This window comes from Eschrichtius robustus, chromosome 18 (assembly GCF_028021215.1).
Source record: "Eschrichtius robustus isolate mEscRob2 chromosome 18, mEscRob2.pri, whole genome shotgun sequence".
Taxonomy (NCBI): domain Eukaryota; kingdom Metazoa; phylum Chordata; class Mammalia; order Artiodactyla; family Eschrichtiidae; genus Eschrichtius; species Eschrichtius robustus.
In genome coordinates, this window is record NC_090841.1 from 16,540,602 (window position 1) to 16,554,971 (window position 14,370).

Here is a 14,370-nt window from a genome sequence, read left to right on the forward strand (position 1 = left end):
AACAGCAATGGATCTGTCTTCCAGTCTCCTTCAGATCTTCCTGCCTTGTTGCAATTTAAATACCAAAGTGTGATCTGGGACCTGAGCTTTCACATCTGTACAAAATGGGGATAATAGTAGTTTCTACCTCCCAGGGCTGTGGTGAGGATATAATGAGGTCGACTGGGGAAAGCACATCCTGAGAAATGTTAGCTGCCGTTGTTGTCACTGATGTTGTATGATGGTGGCTTTATCCTAGGAGGAAGAAACAACCCACAGCCTTGCTACCCCCAGCAGGTAAAAACCATCTTTGTATGCTTCCTGGTTGAGCTGGAGGAAGCACCTACTTACGGGTCTGCTTCTGAGACTTCATGGACCTCGCAGTTTGCTTTAAAAGGAGCGGCCTTTGTCCAGCTGCCGTTCGCCTGGCCAGCTCCCGGTCCCCTTGTTTCTCGGTGGTCCTAGAGCATGGTGCCCCACCAGGTGCTCATGTCAGGAAGGACCTGACAGAGGAGGCCGTGCTCTGGAGGAGAGGTTAAAAGGACCGGCCTCAGAGTTGGGCAGACCTGAGTTCAAAACCTGGTGCTACCCCTTGAGAAAGTCACTCCGCCTTTCTGAGCTTCCAAATCAGCATAGAAGGAAAGAACTCCTGCTTCACTGGCTTGTGAAGGTTAAATGAAACTGTGGATGTGAACGCCTAGCACGATGCTTGGCACACGGTAGACACTCATGGAAGGTAATTATCGTTAGAATGACACTGACGTGACGTCCCCCAGGAGGGGACCACTTGGTGAAGACTCCAGGAGATTCCAGGATTGTCCTGCAATGGGATGCAGCCTCTTAGAAGATATTTACTGACTGTTTGAATGATGCTGGTTCCCAGTGGGAATTAGGGAAATGACCACAAAGGATGCTAGTCAACAAGAGCTGTGAAAAAAGTAAGGTGGTTTCTTTTTAATGTGTCGGTTCAGTTTAGTTTAGAAGGCGGAATCTTGTCTCACTCGACTTATCTGCATTACATTTAGAAGTGTGATCACTTTCCCCAGTCTTTTTTGACATTTTTCCCTTCTCTCCAGGGTAGAATTACATCACCTCAGGTATGGTTTCCTAAAAAAACGCACTAACATTTCATTAAAATAGAACAATCTTGCTCTGCTATTTCTGATGACTCAAACTTGGGACACAGAGGTGTGGTGTTTCCACCACCAAGGTGGAGTGGCCATGACACGATGTGGATTCCGTCTCTGGGTCACCAGCCCTCAATAGGGCATTGGAGGGAGCAGGGCACGGGGAGGATCCCGCCGGGGTCTGGAGGAATATGGATGTTTTATCAACTTCTGTTTTCTCCTTCCTGCTTAAAAGTTAGAGTTAAGGCTAAATTCCATATGTGCTTAGAATACAGCTGAATTTTGAAATGTATTACTTCTAGGAAAGTAAAAGAGATGTATGCTGCCAGCCTCTGGATTTAGATACACTTAAATTTGGATCTAGTGGGGTTTCCTGTAAAGTAGTAAAAATACTAGATACCTCAGGATGGGGACTTCATTCTCCATTTAAAGCTCCACCCATTTCTAGGTAATTTTTTTTTTTTTTTTTTTTTTTTTTTTTGGCTGCGCCACTTGGCATGTGGGATCTTTGTTCCCTGGCCAGGGATCGAACCCGTGCCCCCTGCAGTGGAAGCGCAGAGCCCTAACCACTGGACCGCCAGGGAAGTCCATCTAGGTAATTTTTAACGTGCATGCCTCTTTAGTTATCATTTCTCCCCTGTCCACTCTAAGGACATTCAGTGCAAATGACTCCAGCCTTCCTTCTCTCTGTTCACCCCTGCACCAGCCTGCCTCCCCCCTCCTCCCCGCCAGACTCACGACCACCACACACACACACACACACACACACACACACACACACACACACACAGCCCTCTCTAATGGGCAGAATGAGATCCTGTGCCTTAGGAGAGGGATTTAGAGAGGAAAGGAAAGTCGCATCTTGTCTCTGTGTTGGGGAGGAGGGTCACGTGTGACCTGGCCATTGAAGGGTGGGTTGTAATTTCATGGAAGAACATGGAGGGAGAGGCCTGGAGGGGCAAAGGGGCCTTCAGGGCAAAGCCAGCGGCCAGCCTGGTTGGTCAGAGCTGTGTGGCAAGTGGTAGGGGGAACGTGCAAAGGGTATGAGCTATAAAGGAAGGTTCTGGTACACGTCTCTCTGTATCTCTCTATAATTAACTCAACTTAAGCGACATTTGGGATCTAGCTATCTATCTGTCATTTATCTATGTATCTTTATTATATGTAGATATACATGTATGTATATACACAAATATATATTTCTATGTGTGTATATGTATATATGTGTGTTGCTATTGTTAAAACATCTAGATTAGTAAAAGGAAAGAAAAAAGTTATTTCTACCTTTATTAACATCTGTTGTTAGAATTACTTCCTTCTTTCTTTCTTTCAAATTCTATTGGAAGTGCTCATAAGCAATACTGTTGTTGGTGGTATAAGAGAGCAATTAAATTGAGAAAGTATCAGAAGGCTGACCCTATTTCCATGTGGTTTTAACCAGTCATGTCCTGGGGGTCATGCTGAGGTGCTCAGGAGAGAGGAGCCCTTGGAAGGAGCATACACAGGAACCCTGTCCTCAGGCTGCTTTGCTGGGTCCCCTGAACACAGGCAGTGGAGTTCTGGGGAACGGATTAGACACTAAGTAGGAGCTGAGCCCTGGCGCACTCCTTTCAAGCGCAAGAGATGTTCGCAAAGGAGCGACCGAGGGAAGTGGCCTGGAAGGGTCTCGAGGAGAGGGTAGGATTTGTGAAGCCGGAGTCGGGAAGGCAGGAGGGTTGGCCTGAGTGGGGTGCAGGCCAGGGTGGGCTGGCTGAATGGGTACCAGGGGGATGGCTGGGGGATGGGTACCAGGGGATGCTCCACAGGAAGCTTCTGGCTGGCCACCTCCTGCCGGTTCTTATTACACCAACGTCTCTGTGAAGTCTGGAGCATGAAAACCTGAGTTTCCCAAGCACACTGAAGGGACCACAGAATCTCTCCTTCCACAATACAGTTGCCAGTGGGTGCAGAGGCAGGATCGTGATGGCATAGGGCCTTCCAGGAACGCTCCTCAGAGAGGGTGAGCACTGAGGGAGGGTCAAGCGTACGAGGGATTTGCTCAGCGGGAGAGGAGAAGGCATTGGGTCCAGGTGGTGCGTGTGGAGGGGAGAGTGGAGTGGTTGTCGGGCACGAGGGGACAGGGGCTGAACGGTTGGGCGGGGCCGCACTGTTTGGAGGGAGGCGTAACTGGTGCAGGACAGGGAAGCAGGGACAGCTGGGGGTGGGGTCCTTTTTTCTCCTCCCCCCACTCCGGAGACTCTGCCGCCCCTCCCCACCCCCTCCTCTGAATAGTGGCCCCGAGAGTGCAGAGCTAGGGGTTCTGGGAAGAGGAACACGTGCCAACCTTGGCCCCTCCTGGCCTCAACCCCGCTCCAGGATGGTGAAGACCCTCCACAGGCCCGGAGGAGCGTTTAAACAGCATCTGGGGCGGGGCTCCTGTCTCCAGAAGATCGTGTGACAGTCCCAGGCAGGCGTGACAGGCAGGGAAGGCAGAACACTTGTCCATCTGGGGCAAGGCTGAGGAAGGTGTGCTTTCCAAACCCCAGTGGAATACGAATCCCTTCTCTTCCCCCCGCTGCCCCACCGGCAGCGGGAGTGATGTTTATTCATTAACTCAGAGAGAATTCGCAGAACCCCAAAGGATGCTTCTTCCAGAAGCATGCCCCAAAGCAGATGCTCACCTGGAAATCCATCCAGCGGATGCAAACGGGCTGGATTCTGCCTTTGGAAGGAAATTCGCCTGCAGTGAAAACTGAGGGGCTCCTGGCTTTGGAGGAAGGGGCTCTCGTCTCTGCAGGAGGAGGGCCCGGAGCCTAACTGGGTTGGAGTTTTTTCCTCCCCTCCCCTCACCTCCCCTCCCCTTTCTCTTTCCCCTTCTCCTCTTCCTCCTTCCCTCCCTCCCTCCCTCCCTTCCTTCCTTTTTTCTTCTGGTTTTTTAGCAGGTAGCTTTGGAGCTGTTTGCCTCTCAGGACTCCCTCACATCTCTGTCCACGGGGCCAGCGGAGGAGTGGCTGGTAGTCTGCACTGACACCTGAGACGGGGGCTCTGGCCGCCAGCTGGTGCTCTTCCAAAACTTCGGCGTGGATGCAGCACAGCTGGTACTGTTTGGTTTCTCCTGACCTTGACAAGCCACCCTTCCTGTCGCCGCCCCAGGTTGTCACGACTGGGGACGGTGAGGCCGTGTCAGATCCACAAAGCCGGCTCTTCATCAGCCCATCTGGGTCCTGTTTCTTGAAAGTCCTCATCGAATGGCTCTGATGCAAGGCCTAAACAAGGGGCAGGGAGGCCTGAGTCACAGGTCAGATTTCAGAGTCTAAAACTGGAGTGGGTTTGGCAAAGGATTGTCCTCCCACGCCTGCTGGCACGGGTGGGCTGCAGTGCGGGGTTCCCGGGGACTCATCTGGATTTGCTGACCCAGAGGCTCATCCAAGAAAATTGCCCAACCAGCTCCGCAAGGTGACGTTCTGTCACCTGAATCCCATCCAGGATTCAAACAGTGCCTCCGTCCAACACCACACACCAGGGTAGACAGAACAATGGCCGCCCCAAAATACGCACTTTCTAACCTTCAAACCCTGTGAATGTTATCTTACCTGGCAAAAGGGGCTTTGCAGATGTGATTAAGTGAAGGATCTTGAGATGGGGAGGGTATCCCGGATTATCTGGGTGGGCCCGTGCAGTCACGGGGTCATTATGAGAGGGAAGTGGGAGGATCTGAGTCAGACAAGGAGATGTGAGGATAGAAGTGAGATTGATGTCTTTGAAGATGGAGGAAGGGGCCACAAACCAAGGAACACAGGCGGCCTTGAGAAGCTGGAAAAGGCAAGGCAATGAATTCTCCCCTCAAGCTTCCAGAAGGACCCACCCCTGCTGACACCTTGATTGTAGCCCATAAGACCACTTTGGACCTCTGACCTCCAGAACTGTAAGACAATAAATGTGTGTTGTTTGAAGCCACTGAGTTTGTGGTACTTTGTTACAGCAACGATAGGAAAATAACCTGCCCCCCTAAGGTCTCTGCAGGCCCCTGAGCCGATCGGTCTTGGGAGGGACAGCCTAAGCCTGCCCAGACCCTCCCAAGCTTCTCCAGAGAAGGTCCTGAAGCTGAGTGAGTTTCGAAAACACTGGTGTATAAAAAGGACTCTTTAATGGAGATGACGTCTCAGAACACTTAACGTGTGTATCTGTCTAGTGAGACTTCAAGACAAGGGCGTGTGCAGAGGGTTTCCTGGTGCTGTAACTGTGAAACTCCTTTTCAAGTGATAACTCATGGGATTGGATGGTCTGTGAAGATTAACTGATGTAATCTCCACCTCTCCCCGGCCTGTTTATCTCCATCCTGTGACCCCCCCCATTCAGAGGCCAGTGTTGCCCGGAGAGAGGTGTGATGGAGGACCCAGACATTTCAAAAAGGCACAGCCCAGATCTACAACTGAAGGAGTGGGAAGAATGCATGATCGGGCTGAACCCTTTATCCCAACACACACACTTGAATATACACGCGCACCACGCGCGCACACACAAACACACACACTGCAATCACACTGGCTGGGGATGGGGTGGGGGGAATGATGGCGAGGAAAAGTGAATAAGAAAGTTGTTAGGTTGAGTTCCTGAGAAAATGCTTTGGACTCTGCGCCCACCCACACCCCACTCCCACCCCTCCCGCCTGAGAAGGAGACAGGGAAGGGAAGGGGGCATACGTTTTTGAAAGAAAAATGCTTGAACCCCGTAAAATCTTTTTTTCTTTGGAACTTTTTGTATTTACTTATTTTTAACTTAATTTTTATTGGAGTATAGTTGCTTTATAATGTTGTGTTAGTTCCTTGCTATACAGCAAAGTGTATCAGCTGTATGTATACATATATCCTCTCTTTTTTAGATTTCCTTCCCACTTAGGTCACCACAGAGCACTGAGTAGAGTTCCCTGAGCTATACAGTAGGTTCTCATTAGTTATCTATTTAAAACATAGTAGTGTATATATGTCAGTCCCAGTCTCCCAATTCATCCCACCCTGCTTCCCCCCTTGGTAACCATAAGTTTGTTCTCTACATCTGGGACTCTATTCGAACTCCTTAAATTCTGGTGGCTCGAAAGTAGAGCAGCCCACCACCCTCCACGTGCATTTATGCCTTGGAAGGCAGCGAACTGCTCAGAGCTTCCTTCGTGGCCTGGGCTAGTGGAAGACAGCTGTGCCTGGGGGTCTAGTCAGGGGGGCTTCCGGTAGCAAGACCTCCGAGGCAGAGGCTGCATGGCATGCCATAGAGAGGGACAGCACCAGGGTCCAGTGTGCCCTTGCTCACATGTGGCCTGGAAGTGAACTCCCAGGAACGGCTCTGAACTCAGACACTGAAGACTGAGGAGCAAACATGCTAGGCTGGGGAGGGAGGTCTCATGCTGTTGGATCATTTAAGGCTCCTGGATTCCTGTGTGACTTTGGGAGCTGCCTGGAATCCAGGAATGACTGACGTGTAATTTCCAGTGCAGTGGAACTGGCAGTTGGAAAAGCAATTACTTGGCAGACTCAAGTTTATGAATCGAGAGGCAAACCTGCTGGATATCTAAATGCCTAATCTGCTCCAGGTATTGAAGGAGAAACCCAGGCTTGCCCCCCTGTCCTTGACACATGCCTTACTGCTCACGGTCACCGCGGATACTTGACAGCCTGGGAGATCTACAGCCCCTTCTCAGCTCCCAGGTCAAATGTCTGAGCGTTGAACCGGATCAGCACTCCTAAGAGCTCCCTGCCCAGCTCCTCTACCTCGAAGCTGGGTGGAACTGTGACTTGAAAGGATCAGAAGTCAAATCAAGCAAGTTCAAACCAAGTGGGAATTTATCATTGGGTTGTAGGAGAGTTGCAGGAACATGGCTGAGCCTCAGGAAGAACGGAGGCTGGGAATCTGAAGGCCACCAGGAGCCCACCCACTCACTCCTTCTCATACAACAAATATTTACTGGGCATCTATCCTGATTGTAGGTGCTGGGGCTACAGCAGGAGAATGAAACAGACAAGGTACGTGCCCTTCAGCAGCTGAGATTCTACTGGAGCAGAGAAAGACAACAACAATAGACAAATAAATAACATCATCTCTGCTGGTGGGAAGTGCTGTGGAGACACTGCAGCAGGACCACGAGGTAGAGGTGATGGGCTGAGAGGTGGGGGGTATTTTAGCCAGGTGTCTGGGAGAGGTGTCCTTGCCAAGGTGTCAATGGAAAGATGCAGCCTGGTGAGTGTGAAGGCCCTGAGAGTCACAGGAAAGGCAAGTGCCATCGAGTAGGAGGGAGTGTGATGGGAAGAGCAGGGGCCAGATCTCAGAGGGGCGTGCCAGCCAGAGCGGGAGCAGGAAGCTGAGCTTTCATTCTAAGGCTAATGGAAGACGTGACATGGTTTGATTTGTGTTTTTAAAAATCACTCCAGCCACTGTGTGGAGAACGGATGGTAGCAAGTGACGTGGCAAAGAGAACATCGGTGGGACACTGCCTCACTGAGGGCAGAGATGGAGTAAGGGGGGCTTCGTGGCTTTAACCAAGACAGGGATGCCTGGGGTGGGAGTCGAGATCCTGCCTCCTGCCCTGCAACCCACCAGAGTTTTCTTCTGTCTTTCTCTCTCCAAACCAGCTTCCCCCGCCCCTGTCTGGCAGAGCACGGTGGCCCCAGCGTGCAGTCCCACGTCCAGCCTGGTGGAGGGGCTGTCCTTCTCTTCCAGTCCCCTTTCCTCTAAGCTGTTTGGCTTGTTCCTGGCTGCCCCTCCTGCACAGTGTTCGGGATCTTTCCCTGGGCCAGTCCTGCCCCTGCCCCAGCTGCCCAACCTCTCGTGTGTCTGATGCTCCAGGCCCCAACTGCCCAGGAGATAAGCCTGTACCCACAGGAGGTTAGTGAATGACCTCATCGCCCAGCAGGACCCTGAAGAAGCCCAGACAAGTCTCCCCTGAGCACCACCGCCAACTGCCACCTGATCAGTACTTATGACTCACGCTGATCCCCTTTCCCAACCCAGTGCCTTAGCACAGGCCCTCTCAGAGCTCACCTGAGCTACGCCTGACACAGGGGAGAAGTCAAGTACATGTTTGCTGAATTACCACAAAAGTTGTGAAAATTAATAAAAGAGAAACCTCATTTAAAAGGGGGTCAGGAAGCCCTGAAAGCAGAGCTCTCATGCACACACCGCCCATTGCAGCTTACTCTACAGCCCTGGGCAAGAAGATGTCTCTACTTTATTACTCCAGCAAGAGGAAGGAAGATTTTCTCCTTGCCTAGCAACAGCCCAGCCAATAAGAAGTGCTGCAGCTCAGCCAATGAGAAGCTGTTACCACCTTAAACTCTCGATTACCTCCAATGAAATCATTTCATTTGGAGCAGCCTCTGCCAACTCTCCCCTTTCCTCTATAAAAGCAAGCTCTCTTCCTTGTTCTCTGGATTTGCCTATGGTCTGCCAGAGCTTGCATTCTCAAATTGCAATTCCTTTGGCTATTCCCAAATAAATTCATTCTGCTGGTAAGATAACTGGCTCTTTTATTTTTAAAATTAACAAAGTCTTGTCTTTTAACTCTCCAGTCTTAGCTGGCTTAAGACAATGTAGTTTCACGTCATCTGAAAAACTACACAAAGTAGTCTTTAACTGGCCTTTATGAGGAGTCTGTTTAAGCACTAGTGCAAAATATAGACAACAACTCTATTTTCCTACTGAGTATAAAGCATGCTGAGAATGTGTTCTTTGATCCCAGGCATATAAATCACTATTAAAATGCCTCATGGACTCGTCACTATCAGCTTCATACCTGTATTTCCATAAAATAATGCCATTGGCTGCCTAGTCCTTTGATCCTGACCTTGATGATGAAAGCTTTATGGCCTGCCTCCCTCCCTTCTTTTCTTCCTCCCTCTCTCCCGCCCTCCCTCCCTTTAGGTTAAGCCATTATGAGTTAGGTATGATATGCTAATAGCATAGAGATAAGATGACTGTACTCGCTGCTTGGTGTTGAGTGGGGCAATAAGAAAAGCAAACAAGCACAGTAACGTTTTAAAGGGCCATTGGTAGGTGACCCACAGAGGAAAAGTGGCACACTCGCCCATGTGTACACAAGGAGACCTACAAAGGACAGTCACTGCCACACTGTTTGTACAGGAAACAGCCAAGATGTCCACCAGTAGGGAAATAAAGAGAAAAGTTGTGCTGTGCGTCATCTACCGAAATACTCCACAGCATTCAAGATGCATGAACCAGATCTTCCTGTATCAATATGGGTAACTCTGGAAAGCACAATGTGGAGGGGAAAAAGTTACCGACAGACACGTATAGTGAAATTGCTTTCTGTAAGTTTAAAAAACAAAATAGTTCCATATATTGTAGACACAGACTTCTACAGTCAAAGTATAAACATAGTCCGGAGATACACACTGAGTTCAGAACTAGGGGTTTCCTCTGAGGAGAAAGGAAAGAGAATTGGGTCTGGGAGTGTTTGAGAGGTACATTAGGGTGTTAGGGTTTTCAACTATATTTGTAACATGTTGATTCTAAAAATATGAAGGAAATATGCCAAAATGACAGCACTGGTTAAATCTGGGTGGGGGGGTACATGAGTTTTGTTATATTACTCTCTCCCTCTCTCTCTTCCTCCCTTTATCTCTCTCTCTCTCTCCACATATATATATATATATTTTTTTTTTTTTTTTTTTTTCTCATATGTATAAATTTTAAAAAATACACGTGGGTGTGGAGTTTGGAGAGAAGCCATGACTGAAGCTATAGAGTCAGGGCATCTTCACAGAGAGCTCAAGTAAAGCAGCAGGCAGGCCCTGCACTTTGAGTGTGACACAGAAGAAGTGAGCAAAGACCTTGGAAAACACTTATTTTTAAGGGACGAGGTAGAGAAAGAGAAGGAACAGAGCCAGGAGGGATGTGTGAACAGGAGGTCCAGCAAAGAAAAATGTTTTTAAAAAAATTATAATGAAAAAGGTCAACTGCTCGGAGTGTACACAAGTGCAGAAAATAGCAAGGGGAATCCCCATACACCCACCCGAACCTCTCCTTGAAATGAATAACTGTCACGATTTTGCCAAATTTGCTTCTTCTATTTCCTCTTTTCTTTTTTGCCCTGTTTTGGTTGGCTGAAGTGGTTTAAAGCAAATCCCAGACCTCACGTCTTTCCACCCTACCACAGTGTGCATTTCTGAACTATCCAGACGTTGAGAAAGATTTTTAAGGAGGGAAATATCAGCGGCATTAAACGTTGCAGATGACCTGAGAGAGAAGAGGACCAAGGGGCTGTCACAAAAACTTCAGGTGTCAGAATGGACATGTCTGAGGGTCCTCTCCCCCGTGGGATTGGCCTTGGATGCTGCACGCAGCCTCAAGAGAGGTGAGACAGCAGGTGAGCACTGGCGTTTCCATTGTGACACATATAACCTGGCCGACCTCTACTGCTTGGCTTTCTCCACCGCAGGATAAAGTTCCTTAGCCTCGCCGAGTGTCAGTTTCCTTGTTCATTAAAGGGGCTTAATGTGACCCACCTCATAGGGTTTTACGGGATGAAATGAGGTGTTATATGGTGCGTTCCATGATCCTACTCATGTTGGCCCATAGCACCTTGGAAGTGGTCCTTGTCCCTGGGCTAAGCTGAACTTGGCAATCAAGTGGGTACTTTTTACAGCTTGTACCCCTGGCTTCCTTCTTCCTGATGTGTGTTAAGTAGAGACTGTGTTGGCCTTCCCTGGTGGCGCAGTGGTTAAGAATCTGCCTGCCAATGCAGGGCACGTGGGTTTGAGCCCTGGTCCGGGAAGATCCCACATGCCGTGGAGCAACTAAGCCCATGCGCCACCACTACTGAGCCTGCGCTCTAGAGCCCACGAGCCACAACTGCTGAGCCCGCGTGCCTAGAGCCCGTGCTCCACAACAAGAGAAGCCACAGCAATGAGAAGCCCGTGCACCGCAACTAGAGAAAGCCCATGTGCAGCAACGAAGACCCAATGCAGCCAAATATAAACAAATAAATAAATAAATACAATTAAAAAAAAAAGAGACTGTGTTGAAACATGAGGACATCTGGAGAGATCTCAAACCCTGCAGAGTGCAGAGCAGAGGCTCAGGGCTTGACGGCAGCTAATTGTTCCCTGGCAGATGTCAGCTTTGCCTGACTATCTCTCTTAGCGCGTTTGCAGCTGTACAGCAGGCTGACAGCCTCTGGCATTCTCCTCCTGTCTCCATCCTCCCAAATGCACCCCAAATCCCAGCCACGCCGCTTAATTACCACAGGCCCACCTGACGGCAATACGCTTCGATGATTTTATTTGTCATCTTTAGAGCACGTGTAGGAATTTTTTTTTTTTTTTCAGAGACTTCAGAAGTTTGTCCTGTGGATACATTTTCCAAGAGAAAATGCCAACAAATAGGGCAGGGCTGAGTTTCCTAAATGTCCTGATCCCCTGGAAGCTTCTGTTCTTCAGCATCCCCCAGAGGGGCATGTGCTATAATGGCTGCAGACTTGGGGTGGTCCTGCTTCAGGCTCTGTAGCCCAGAGAGTCTCACTTCCACATCCGTGCCTGGCCTGGATTTGGGTTGTCTGAAGCTGCCCCTGCAATGCAGCTGGAAATCCAGAGAAAGAGGAACGCAGAACCTGCTCACCAGGGAACAGCTCGATAAGTACACGTTGTCACTGGCAAAGAGAGAGCTGGCAGACAATATGATTACAGTCATTCCAAGAGATTCATTCTGCTGAATTACCCCTTTAGGGGGCAGCCCTCCCATTTCTTTGGTGCCAGTACGATTTAAAAAAAAAAAAAAAAAACCAACTCATTGGTAAATTTCAAAATGCTACAGGTAAAAAGCAAACTGCTTTCCTTAGCTCCTTGGTTATTTGTTTAGGATTTTATGTATCTCATTAGAATTGTTTTGCAATAGATTGAGGTCCCTGGCCCTGCCTTTTGGGGGAAGAGAGGAGTCCCAGATCAGAGCGAGGAGATGACCTCAGCTGTATCCCATGGAAACATTAGCTTCAGGACAAAAACAGCACAGACCAAGCCCTGGCAATGCACTCTGTCTACTCATCTATTTCTTAATTTGGTGTCTGAATCAACAGCCTTTGTGGCCAGAGAGAGGAAGGGGGAAAAGTTGTGAAATTTCTTTCCTTGGGAAGCTTGGTTTAATGGACACCTGTTAGTTGTGAATGTCAGACAGAACCCTGGGCTCAGGAGGGTGGATTTCATAACTGAACATCCTTCTCATCATCAGTCTGCTTTACAGATTCCGAAGTATTTCTTCTGCTTCATTTGCTCAGGTATCCATTCATCCATTCAACGAGCATTTATTAAATGTGAACTGTGTGCCAGGACTGCACCGAGCACTGGGGATACTGTCACTGTCTTCCAGGGGCTTATAAGCCAGCGCGGCAGGCAGACGTGCAGACAGCGTGGTCCACGCCACTCTGGTGGGAAGCCCACGGCCTGGGGCACCTACCCAGCCTCGGAGAGGGGACAGACCAGGCTCCCTGGAAGGGACCTGAATAAATAACTGGGGGCTGCCTAGAAAGGAACTTTGGAGAAAGAACAAAGATGTTTAATGGGAGATTCTTTAAAAGTATGGCCAAGTGATGCACTGTGGAAACCCTCTTTCCAATCTCCTCACAGTCTGGAGCTGGAGATCCATTTCCTGTGAAGGCACTGTGGGCTGGGAGCTCTGTCAGGGATGTATAGGTTGTGCTGACCTTTAAAGGCATGGGTGACACCTGAGCCTGCTGCCTCCACATGCAGCAGAGAAGGCTGCTTGCAGGGCAGTAACAGGCAGCCACACAGAGAAAAAGCATGAAAACTCAGGGCTCAGGAGCTTTGCCTCCCCTCAGTTATTCAGTCACTTTTAAGTATTCATTGAATACCTGCTACGTGCACTGGTCCAGGATCTGGGAGTACAAGCAATTGAATTGCTGCCCTTTGGGCCTGTATGTAATGATGGGGAGAGGGTGGCAATCAACAGACAAGTAAATCTATGGTCTGTCAGACGGTGATGGAGAAAGATGATGGAAATGAGGCAGCGGGTGCAGGGTGAAGCGGGGATGAGGGGAGCACACTGGCAGGTGACCCTGAGCAAACACTCAAGGGCGCCAACCATGTGGATCCCCGAAGTGAGGGGGTCCCAAGTGGAGGAAATGGTAAGTGCAAACGCCCAGGCAGCAGTGCACTTGTGATGTTCAGGGAGAGGCAAGGAGGCCTGGGGAGAAGGAGTGTGGGAAGGAGCGGGGCCGGGGCACCACCGAAGGCCGAGGGCCTGGGCCGCTCTGAGTGGGAGCGAGATGCGGAGCAGTGGCATCCTGGCAGAGGAGTGGTGCGACGTGACTTCTGTTTAATAGGGTCGCCCACTATCAGGTCAGTGCAGGCTCAGACTTCAGAGCAGCAAACTGGGGCCTTGCAAGGAAAAATCAGGGGCCTACGGAAACTGATTAAGCAAAAATATCACAAAACATCTGTTACCCAATTAAGTCCTATGGCCTCTGCCTGGACCCTAGCCTGGCCCAGGCTCTCTGCCTCCGCGGGGCAGGGTTCTTTTTCTGTTAGGTTCAAGAAGGTGAAGAACAAACACGAAACCGAAGCTGCGAGACAGCACAAGCTTTATGGAGCGGCCAAAGAATGGAGAATTGGGAACTAAGTTCACAGATCAACTTCCCACCCACCTGGCAGGAGTGATTTAATTTTAAAGAGTACAGACAAAGGGAGGAGGTGTGAGGCTAATGACGGGGAGGCATATGCATTAGTCTACCAGGGAAGGGGCAGGGCCTTTTCAAGGGAGTGAGGTGCCACCCCCTTGTTATCCTTTTTTGTTCCTTAATGTCTGGTCCTGGCCGCCGGTAGGCGTGTCATTTAATATGCTAATGTAGTCAAATCAGCGTATAACGAGACGCGGGGTCTGTTCGAGGTCAGATTCGTCGCCATCTTGGTCCCAGCTGGTTCCATCCGGTCTTTTATTTTTTTGCGTGTGGCTTCGTTTCTTATCTCTGGACCCTTTAACTTAAAGACTTAACGTTCGCTCCTGCCAACGGTGGCGGTTTGGCAGGTTTTGAGCAAGGACACTCCTGCTAACAGTGGCGGTTGTTGGCACTGTTGGCTAACAGTGGTGGTTGTTGGCGGTTGTTGGCAGCGCTGGCAACACACCAGTGCGCGAAGGACATTTTGCGGGGTACTTTGGTCCTTATCCTGAGGAGCCAGCGCTCTGGGTGAGCAGAGGTCTGAGCGTGCACGGAGACGACAGCTCAGTGAAGGATGGTACATCACACATGTTCACGGAGGTGCAGAGTTTC